The 9639-nt window shown below is 37.8% G+C and overlaps 1 non-coding gene across 1 annotated transcript; it reads left to right on the top strand.

Moving 5' to 3' along the window:
- The first annotated feature begins 6794 nt into the window (after positions 1–6794).
- LOC132275683 (small nucleolar RNA R71) lies at positions 6795–6901 on the top strand. The gene has a single exon (XR_009470704.1). It is a non-coding gene; the product is annotated as a small nucleolar RNA R71 (small nucleolar RNA).
- Positions 6902–9639: the final 2738 nt, after the last annotated feature.

Below are 9639 nucleotides of genomic sequence, written 5' to 3' on the forward strand. Positions count from 1 at the left end.
ACCGTCCTGTACCTGAAAAGAATAATAAAGGAGTGGGTCAGACCCACGAGCAAGTTCTAATCTAACTGTAATCCATACCGTGACCCGATACGCAGATACACCGTAGACACCTCACAATATCTATCTAGTCCATACGTATAAATATATCCACACTAAGGGACATTCACCAGTCTATAATAGGGGTCTCAACCTGAATAGAAGGCAACATGCGAATACGCACCCAAAGGTGGGCATGAGTACCTAGACCTAACAGGGTACACCTCAACCTATTATAACTAGCTACGCATCCACTGCATATACGCACCCTAACCAACGAGTCTGAGACTCAAGCTCAACTCGTGGTGCCATAACCATATATATAAAGTCCGTCCAAATCCAAGGGTATGCAGTTCAACTATTTATTAAACTGTCATACAATAAACCAATTAGTTAGTCATTCAACTTATTCAGTTGATATGACTTAACTACCATCCGTTAATCCAGGAAGTCATCCAACTTGTTTACAGCTGATCTGATTTAGCCACAATTAGGATTCGATATCTTTCAATCCATTCCATTAATCCATTAGGTTAGGTTTATGCGTTTTGAGCTAAACCGTCCCTAGTATGTCACCGTCCCATACCGGTACATACCATCCTCCATATCCATGTAAATTATAACATATATAACAGTTCAATAATTTACAGACCAAAAACTACCATCCAACAATTGCAGAAAACTATTTAAAGCTTCAGCAATTTAAATCCAAGCATTTAACCATATAGTTGCAGGAGACGATTTAACAAATCAACAACTAACATCCAGAGCATGCATAGACCAAATTTAATATGTCAGGGACTCCATCATGCATGTGAATAGGTTAAATAATCCTATTATTAACCAATAAATTGCTAAAACCATTCAGAAGATTGTTTAAATATTTCAGCAGTTTAAATCCAAGCATTAACCATATAGTTGCAGTAAACAATTTAATAATTCAGCAACTAGCCTCCTAAGCATGCATAGATCAAAATTAATAATTAAATGACCTTATCATGCACTTGAATGCACTCTAAAACAAGTTTTATAAACACATTATGTTCCATCAAATTGCTGAATTTTAATTCAACAATTAATTCAACTTCCATTTGTTAAGTGCCTTAATTTTTACACTGTTTGTCCCGAGAACTTAGAATTAAACTTTACTCAATTTAGGGTCTTAATGACACTCAAAATTCATTCCTTGATCCCTCTGTAAAGTTCCAAATTCATTCCAACAGTCTCCATGCTCCAACAGTGAACATAGTATGTAGAAAATTAAAAAAAATCGTAAAATAAACCAAAAATACCAAGGGAGCCTGCTCCAGAATCTGGAGCAGGCTCTTTTCCAGCCTAGAGCCGGCTCTAGGACTCCCTAGAGCCGGCTCCACTTTGTTGTGGGAGCCGGCTCCCACTTCCATGGAGCCGGCTCTCACCTCCTGTGTGAGCCTTCGTCCCCGGTGCGTGTTTCAGCTCTTGTGCTCCTTCTCCGGCTTATTCCTAACCCTCTGTTAGTTTTTAAAACCAAACTTAGGACTCATAATTTAGTCTAGAAGCATTCCCCAAGATTGTTTACAATAGTTTTGATAGTAATTACATAGTTTAATCAGGCCATTTAAACTAGCGTTGTTGAAGAACGGCACTGAAACTAAATTGCAACGTCAGTTTTATCCCAACCCCTCTGTTCTTCCTCCAATTCTAAATTTGAAGTCTTAAATTACATCTAGTATCCAATCAGACCTCGGTTGATTTCAGTAAGATTCAAAATAAAAATTAAAACAGTGGGACGTTATGCCAAAACAGAGTCAAGAAAACATACGCGCTATAATTATTTTGTAAATAAATTTTGCATAGATAAAACGATCAAGCAAATCATATATCAAACATGCATGGTTCAGTTTAAGGCCAATTAATCTCCTAGAGACTGTCTAGGTGCACAGAACACAAGCCAAAGGGAAGGAGAAAGAGAAGAACTTGCCTGTGATTTCAATCTTGAAATCCCTGTGTCGTCTCTAAGTTTTCCGGCAATTCTGAACGCCGCCAAGCTTCCTATAACTCAGTCTCTAATTCTTACTCAACCTCCTTGGTCCTCTCTGTACACTTCCTCTTAAGCCTCACTCTGTTTACCCCACAACTGCTCTCTATTTCCCTCTCTGTATCTTGGGTACGTGAATAGGGTTTTGTTTTTCCAACCCTTGATACAGAGTAACCATATATATATAGGCGTAAAAACATAAACCCTAATCCGTGTTTAATCAGAGACAGAGCCCTAATTCTAAACCTAGTCGGCCCAAAGTTAACTGTAACTTAAAGCAGAATTAAATGGAAAAACACAATTACATAATTAAATCCACTTAACTAATTAATTTCAATTAAAAACCCAATTAAATAATTATAATTCAATTTAAAACACAAAAACACTTAATTCAATTTAAAACACATGACACATAGGTAAACAATTAAATAAAAGAATTAAACCAAATAATCATGCAAAAATACAATAAAAATAATAACTAAAGGCCGAGACTATCCTTTTAAAATTAGGGGTATTACAGCACCCCCATCACTAATGATAGCTCGTGGCATACCAAACCGACTAAAAATGTTCGTTTGAATGAACTCCACCACGACTGCGTGATCAGTGGTTTTAGTAGCTACTGCTTCAACCCATTTAGACACATAGTCAATTGCTATAAGAATGTACTCATTTTTATTGGACAGAACAAAAGGACCCATGAAATCAATACCCAAACATCAAAAACCTCAATAACTAAGATTGGAGTTAAGGGTATCATATTTCTTCTAGAAATTGATCCTAGTTGCTGACATCTAAGGCATGACATACAGAATACATATGCATCCCGAAAGAGTGAAGGCCAAAAGAAACCACATTGAAGAATTTTAGCTACAGTTTTTTTTGCACTGAAATGACCTCCACATGTCAAACTGTGATAGAAGGTCAGAATACTATGAATCTCATTCTTAGGAATGTATCTATGAATGATTTGATCAGCATAGTATTTGAATAGCTGAGGATCTTCCCAATAGTACATCTTAATTTGGGAGAAGAATCGATCATTTTCCTACTTTGACCAATACAAAGGAATTTTGCCTATTGCGAGGTAATTCACAATATTAGCAAACCAAGGCAAATCCTTATGAGAAACCTCAAATAGTTGTTCATCCAGGAAGGAATCACAAACTGGAAGTGAAGTTGAGGTATCCTCAATTAGAATTCTAGAAAGATGGTCAGCAACAACATTCTCTGACCCTTTCTTATCCCAGATTTCGTAATCAAACTCTTGAAGTAAGAGGATCCATCGAATCAAACGGGGTTTGGTTTCCTTTCTGGACAGAAGATGTTTCAAAGCAGAATGATTAGAATAGACTACGACTTTGGAACCTAATAGATATGATTTGAATTTATCCAAAGCAAAAACAACTGCAAGTAACTCTTTTTCAATAGTGGTATAATTTAACTGTGCATCCGACAGAGTTTTGCTCGCATAGTAGATAACATGAGGAAGTTTATCCATTCGTTGTCCTAAGACAACACCCATAGCATAATCAGATGCGTCACACATAATCTCAAATGGAAGAGCCCAATCCGGAGGATTCATGATAGGAGCTGAAGAAAGAAGAGAGCGAAGCTTTTGGAAAGCTTCAAGGCATGACTCATCAAAAGGAGCGTCCTTTGCAAGTAGATTACATAAAGGACTGGAAATCTTGCTGAAATCTTTAATGAAGCGTTGATAAAACCCGGCGTGCCCAAGAAATGATCGCACTCCCTTTACGGAGGTAGGAGGAGGCAACTTAGAGATTAAATCTACTTTAGCTCTATCAACTTCAATACCTCTCTTTGAAATGATATGTCCTAAAATGCCCTCTTAAACCATAAAATAGCTCTTCTCCCAACTAAGAATAAGATTCATTTCCCTACAACGCTGAAGCACTAGGGAAAGATTTTGAAGCTAATTTTCAAATGTAGACCCGAAAACAGAGAAGTCATCCATAAAGACTTTGAGAAACTTTTACTATGTTCGAAAAGATAGACATCATACACCTCTGGAATGTTACTGGCGTATGTACCGAATGGACAAGTGAAAGTAGTTTTCTCTTGATCCTTAGGATCAATGACCACCTGATTATAGCCGGAATAACCGTCTAAAAAGCAATAATAGCTTTGCCTAGCCAATCGCTTTAGAATCTGATTAATGATTGGAAGTGGAAAATGATTTTTTCTAGTAGCGGAGTTGAGTTTCCGGTAATCAATACACACACGCCATCCAGAGGTGGTGCGCTGTGGAACTAATTCACCCTCGGAATTCTCAACTACTATAATACCTGTCTTTTTGGGTACTACTTGAGTAGGACTCACCCACTTGCTATCTGAGATGGGGTAGATTATTCCCGCATCTAGTAACTTCACAACTTCCTTCAAAATTACCTCCTTCATATTAGGATTCAATCTTCGTTGGAGTTCCCGAGATGTTCGAGAATCCTCCTCCAAATGAACCTGATGCATGCAAATTGTGGGACTAATTCTTTTCAAATCAGTCACACTCTACCCAATAGCCTCTTTATTTTGCTCAAGAACTTTTAAGAGACTACTTTCTTGGGAACTTGTAAGATTGGAAGCAATGATCACCGGAAGGGTGTCATTTAAACCCAAGAAAGCACACTTGAGCTTTTCCGGTAGTGGCTTAAGCTCAAGCTTCGGTGGAGACTCTAAAGAAGGAATAGACGGAGTACTAGAAAGTGGTGGAAGCGGCTATAACCTAGATTTCCATGGAGGAAAATTTGTGATTAGAGTGGAGTTTAGTAAAGAATTCACTTCAGCTATTGAAGCATCGATATCGAAATCTTTATAGTTGAAGTGATTCAGACAAGCTTTAAAGGATCCTTAGATAAAATAGTTGGGAGTGATTCCTCAACCAACTCATCAATAACATCAAGGAAGAAGCATTCACTGTCATCGTGGGGATGATGAATAGCATTGAAGATGTTTAGTTTAACCTTCATATTTCCAAAAGATAAATCCATGGCTCCAGTCCTACAGTCAATGCAAGTATTTGTTGTGGATAGAAAAGGTCTCCCAAGAATGACTGGAATATACTTTTTGGAATCGTGGACTGGTTCTGTATCAACAACTAGAAAATCGACCGGAAGATAGAACTTATCCACTTTTATAAGTACATCTTCAACAATACCTCGTGGTTGTCTGACAAAATGGTCAGCAAGCTGTAGAACAACTGACGTAGGTTTTAACTCTCCCAAACCTAACTTCTCATACACCGAATAAGGAATAAGATTAAAACTTGCTCCAAGGTCAAGGAGTGCTTGCTCTATCACATTGTTTCCAATGGTGCAAGAAATTATAGGAGGTCTACGATCTTTAATCTTTAGAGGAATGTTGTACATAAGAATAACACTGACATGCTCGGTGAGACAAACTTTCTTAGGAACTTGGCTTTTTGATTTTCTCTTAAGAGTGCACAAGTGCTTTAAAAATTTAGAATAGGCTGGAGTTTGCTTTATAGAATCGAGCAGAGGAAGATTGATTTTGACCTGTTTAAAGACCTCCATTATATCTTGAATTTTCTCCCCTTGTTTACCAAAGTGGGAGGGTTCCTTGAGACGTTCAGGATAAGATGCTTTTGGCTCATAAGCTTTCTCAGGGTTAGGAGTAGATGAAGAAGTGACTCCATCTTCAACTCCTTTTGTGGATTGTGGAATAGTACTTGAGGAAACACCTTAGGATGTGGATTATGAATGATAGGAATTATGGGAATCCTAAGCCTTTCTTTCTCCTCCTGTCCTTTTTCAACTTGGTTATCAACCACTCGACCACTCCTCAATGTAGTGATAGCCTGAACTTGCTCATGATGAATACCTGAGGAATTGGTTTCATCAATTAGTAAGTCTGCCTTTTCGGGTTGGCTAATGGCTGACTAGGCAGCTTTCCATCATCTCTTCGAGATAGAGTACTTGCTATTTGCCCAACTTGTGCCTCTAGCTTTGCTATGGCTTGAGAATGACAATTAAGAAGTTGGGTATTAGCTTTCAGATCAACAAGAGCATTGAGTAGTTGTTCCTCAAACGCAGAATTTTTGGGAGGAGGTGGAAGATTAGGAGCTTGAATGGGTTGATTTCTAAACTCAGGTGGACGGTAAATCCCAGATTGATTGAAAGAATTATTTTGTGGCATAGGATTGGATGAATTTTGATACTACCCCTGAGATTGGGGAGCAGTGTTTCCTTGATTTAGATTACGCTATGACAGATTGGGATGATCTCTCCAGCCAGGATTGTATGTAGAAGAATATGGATTCTAGGCTTGTCTAGAAAATGCAGCATTCACTTGCTCCTATGGGATCTCAGATGATTGTCCCAGCATAAGGCAAGCGTCAGCAAAATGGTTTAGATTAACACAGATTGAACAAACTACCTTGGGTAAGGCAGTTTGTAGATTAGTAACAGGAGCAAAGCCAGATGATAAAATTTAATTGAACCTACAGTTCAAGGCTTCTATTTGAGCGGCTAACTCACTAGATTTATCTACCTCATAAAGTTTTTCAATCTTATGCATTCCCGGTGAAGACCTAGACCTAGAGGAAGAAGCATGTTGCACTGAGTTTTCACTTAGGGCCTCAAATAGTTCCCAAACATCAGCCAGACTCTTACGCAGAAAAGCTCCATTACTGAAAGCATCAACCATATTTCTATATGAGTTTGTAAGAGTATCATAGAAAATCTGTATTAAATGCCATTGAGCAATATGATGGTGTAGACACTTTCTTAGAAAATCATTATATCTCTCCCATGCATCATAGAGCTGTTTTCCAGGGATTTTGGAAAATGCCATGATTTCTCTTCTCAGTTGTGTGGTTTTACCCACAGTGTAGTACTTCTTCAAGAACTCTTGTTACAACATGTCCCATGTAGATATGAAATTTATTGGAAGGGACTGCAACCAAGTTTTTGCTTTGTCTTTGAGAGAAAACTGGAAAAGTTGCATTCTGAATGAATCGTTGGTTAGAGTGGTCAACTTGGTAGTTGAACACAATTCCAAAAACACATCCAAGTGCTTAAAAAGATCCTCTGTTTCATACTCATGAAAGGTAGGATGCATTTGGATCATGGCTGGTTTGATCTCAAAATGGGTTGCATCAGCATCCGGAAAAACAAAGCACGAAGGGGAAGTATATGTGGTAGGAATAAAATAGTCCCTCAATTGTGGTGGTGGAGGGACAGGTGGAACCTGTTCTCCATTCCCATTACCATTATTACCCGGTGCATTACGTAGTTCAGCCATATTAACAGAAGAACTTCCTATCGAATTTAGATGTTTTTTAAGCTTTCTTAATTGTCTAAGAGTTCTCTCTATTTTAGGATCATACATTAAAGGTGTTGTCCGATTATGGCGTGTTAACATGCACTGGTTCCACTAATCCTAACAGTAACAAAAATAAAATATTCCAAGCAATAGAAAACAGTAAGAACTCACAAAAAAGGTTAAATAAATCGAAGTTTTTTCTCCCTTAAGTGTCTTTGCTCTCACTGCTAACTTGTACCTGAAAAGAAAAAAAAGTAAGATAAGATATCAGAAAGTCTGAAGACCGGTAAACCAAAATAACTAATTAAAAACTAAAATAAAAACTAATCTCCCCGGCAACAACGCTAAAAATTGATGCGTCTCTTGCAATTGAATGATATTGTGTAGGATAGTTCTACGTAGAGAGGATGTCGAACCCACAGGGAGATGAGATTTGTATTCAGTTTTCAATTTTGTTTTATTGGTTTATAGGTAACTGGTTGGAAAAATTTGTTGGTTGTCACGATTTAATAAACTTGAATTAAACAAAATACTAAATTAAAGCAAATTAAACTAAATTGAATGATAAGAGAGGGAAAATCTTAGGGCTTTAACTTCACCACAATCGTTATACTATGGTCAATAGAATAAACTCTGGGACTTTAACCAATTTTGTGTTCAAATGAATTGAACTCAATAACATTCGTTCAGTTCAGAGTTTAAAGAAAGATGTTTTACAAAATTAGCTAACCATAACCTATCTGCGGTTAGCGCGGACTATTCGTCTACCTACTCTACCTACTTTAACTACTTTACGAATGAACCACCTTTCCTAAGTATAGATTATGAAAACATTCTTTTGTAAAATACGTTGGAACACCATTATATGACCTCTATTCTTGTGTCCGGCAGGGCTCCACCAGATACCGTATAACAAGGTAGGTTGAGAATAGAACATAAATTATTATATCTAAGACAAGTTAATAACAATTTATATTCTACTAAAGCATGAAAAACCACTTGAGTTGTCTCAAGTGCTCATAGTCATATAATCAAGAAAATATTAGATATTAAAATAAACCCAGAGTCAAAACAAACAAACCATAATATAACGTTAGGTTACATCAGTGCCCTAAGAGAGGGTTTAACTGCTCATGACAAGGTTAGATCTCGTCTGTGTTGAATTCATCTCCAATGTCATGGATGACACCTCTCTTCTTATGATCTGCACTTTGAATGTTGTAAAAACCCTAAAAGCCACCACATATTCAGCCTTCTGAATAACACCCTAAAAAGCAATTGAAATTTCGGACCCTTCTGTTAAGGCTTACGCCTTCTTTTATAGAAGAAAATATGTATTTGGTGGGCTTTTAGATCTCCTAGCCTAACTGGGATGTGATACGGCTGGTAAAAAGAGTAATCTTGCAGCTTTTAATCTGACATGTCATGGAATGCTCGAGCTTCAGGAACGAATGCTCGAGCTTTAGGGTTCATGCTCGAGCATCAGGATCAATGCTCGAGCTTCTTTGGATAGATGCTCGAGCTTCAGGAGATAGTGTTGGATCATCACATTGACACTTAGCCAATTTTCTTTAACTATTTTCTGAAGTGTCTTTTTCTTCAACAATTAGAATATTTTTGGGGTTGGACTCCTTTAACATTGCTAGAGCATCTGGGGCTCAATGCTCAAGCATCAATGGATGATGCTTGATCCTTTGTGGATAATGCTTGATCATGGAGGTGAGGCACGAGACCTGGGAGCATAGCCTTCAATTAAAATTAACTCATTAATTTTCGACGCCTCATGCTCAAGCTTCAGAGTCAAGGCTCGAGCACCCTGAAGTAACGCTTGAGCATCAAGGTACTGATGCTCAAGTATTTGGGCTTTGTTGACTTTTCTTCTCTTCTTTGTTGTGATGCTCGAGCGTCAACACTTGGGCTCGAGCTCTAAGGCTTGAATTGCCTCAAACTTCACTAATTCAGCTCTTGGCTTGCTCTGAATGACCGGCAACGACTCTGTAAGCTTCGATATCATCATAAATTCCTAGTTTTAACCATTTATCTGGGAAAGTACCTGCAAACACACATTAAGCATAAATTAGTCTAATTATGGATAGAAGTATCACTTTAGGTACTAACATATATGTACTTAGGGGCTCGAATATGCTTATATTCAACACTCATTAACAACCCCATGCCATAGGATGTTCAGGCACCTCAGGTTGTTGAGGGAATGTTTCTTATTCATGGTTAACAGGGTCATGTTTTATTTGATACGGGTGCTACACACGCATTTGTATCTAAAT

Source organism: Cornus florida, unplaced genomic scaffold (genome assembly GCF_030987335.1).
Source record: "Cornus florida cultivar Cherokee Brave unplaced genomic scaffold, ASM3098733v1 CherokeeBrave_3.0.0_Hap2_Chr09, whole genome shotgun sequence".
In the NCBI taxonomy this organism is placed as follows: Eukaryota; Viridiplantae; Streptophyta; class Magnoliopsida; order Cornales; family Cornaceae; genus Cornus; species Cornus florida.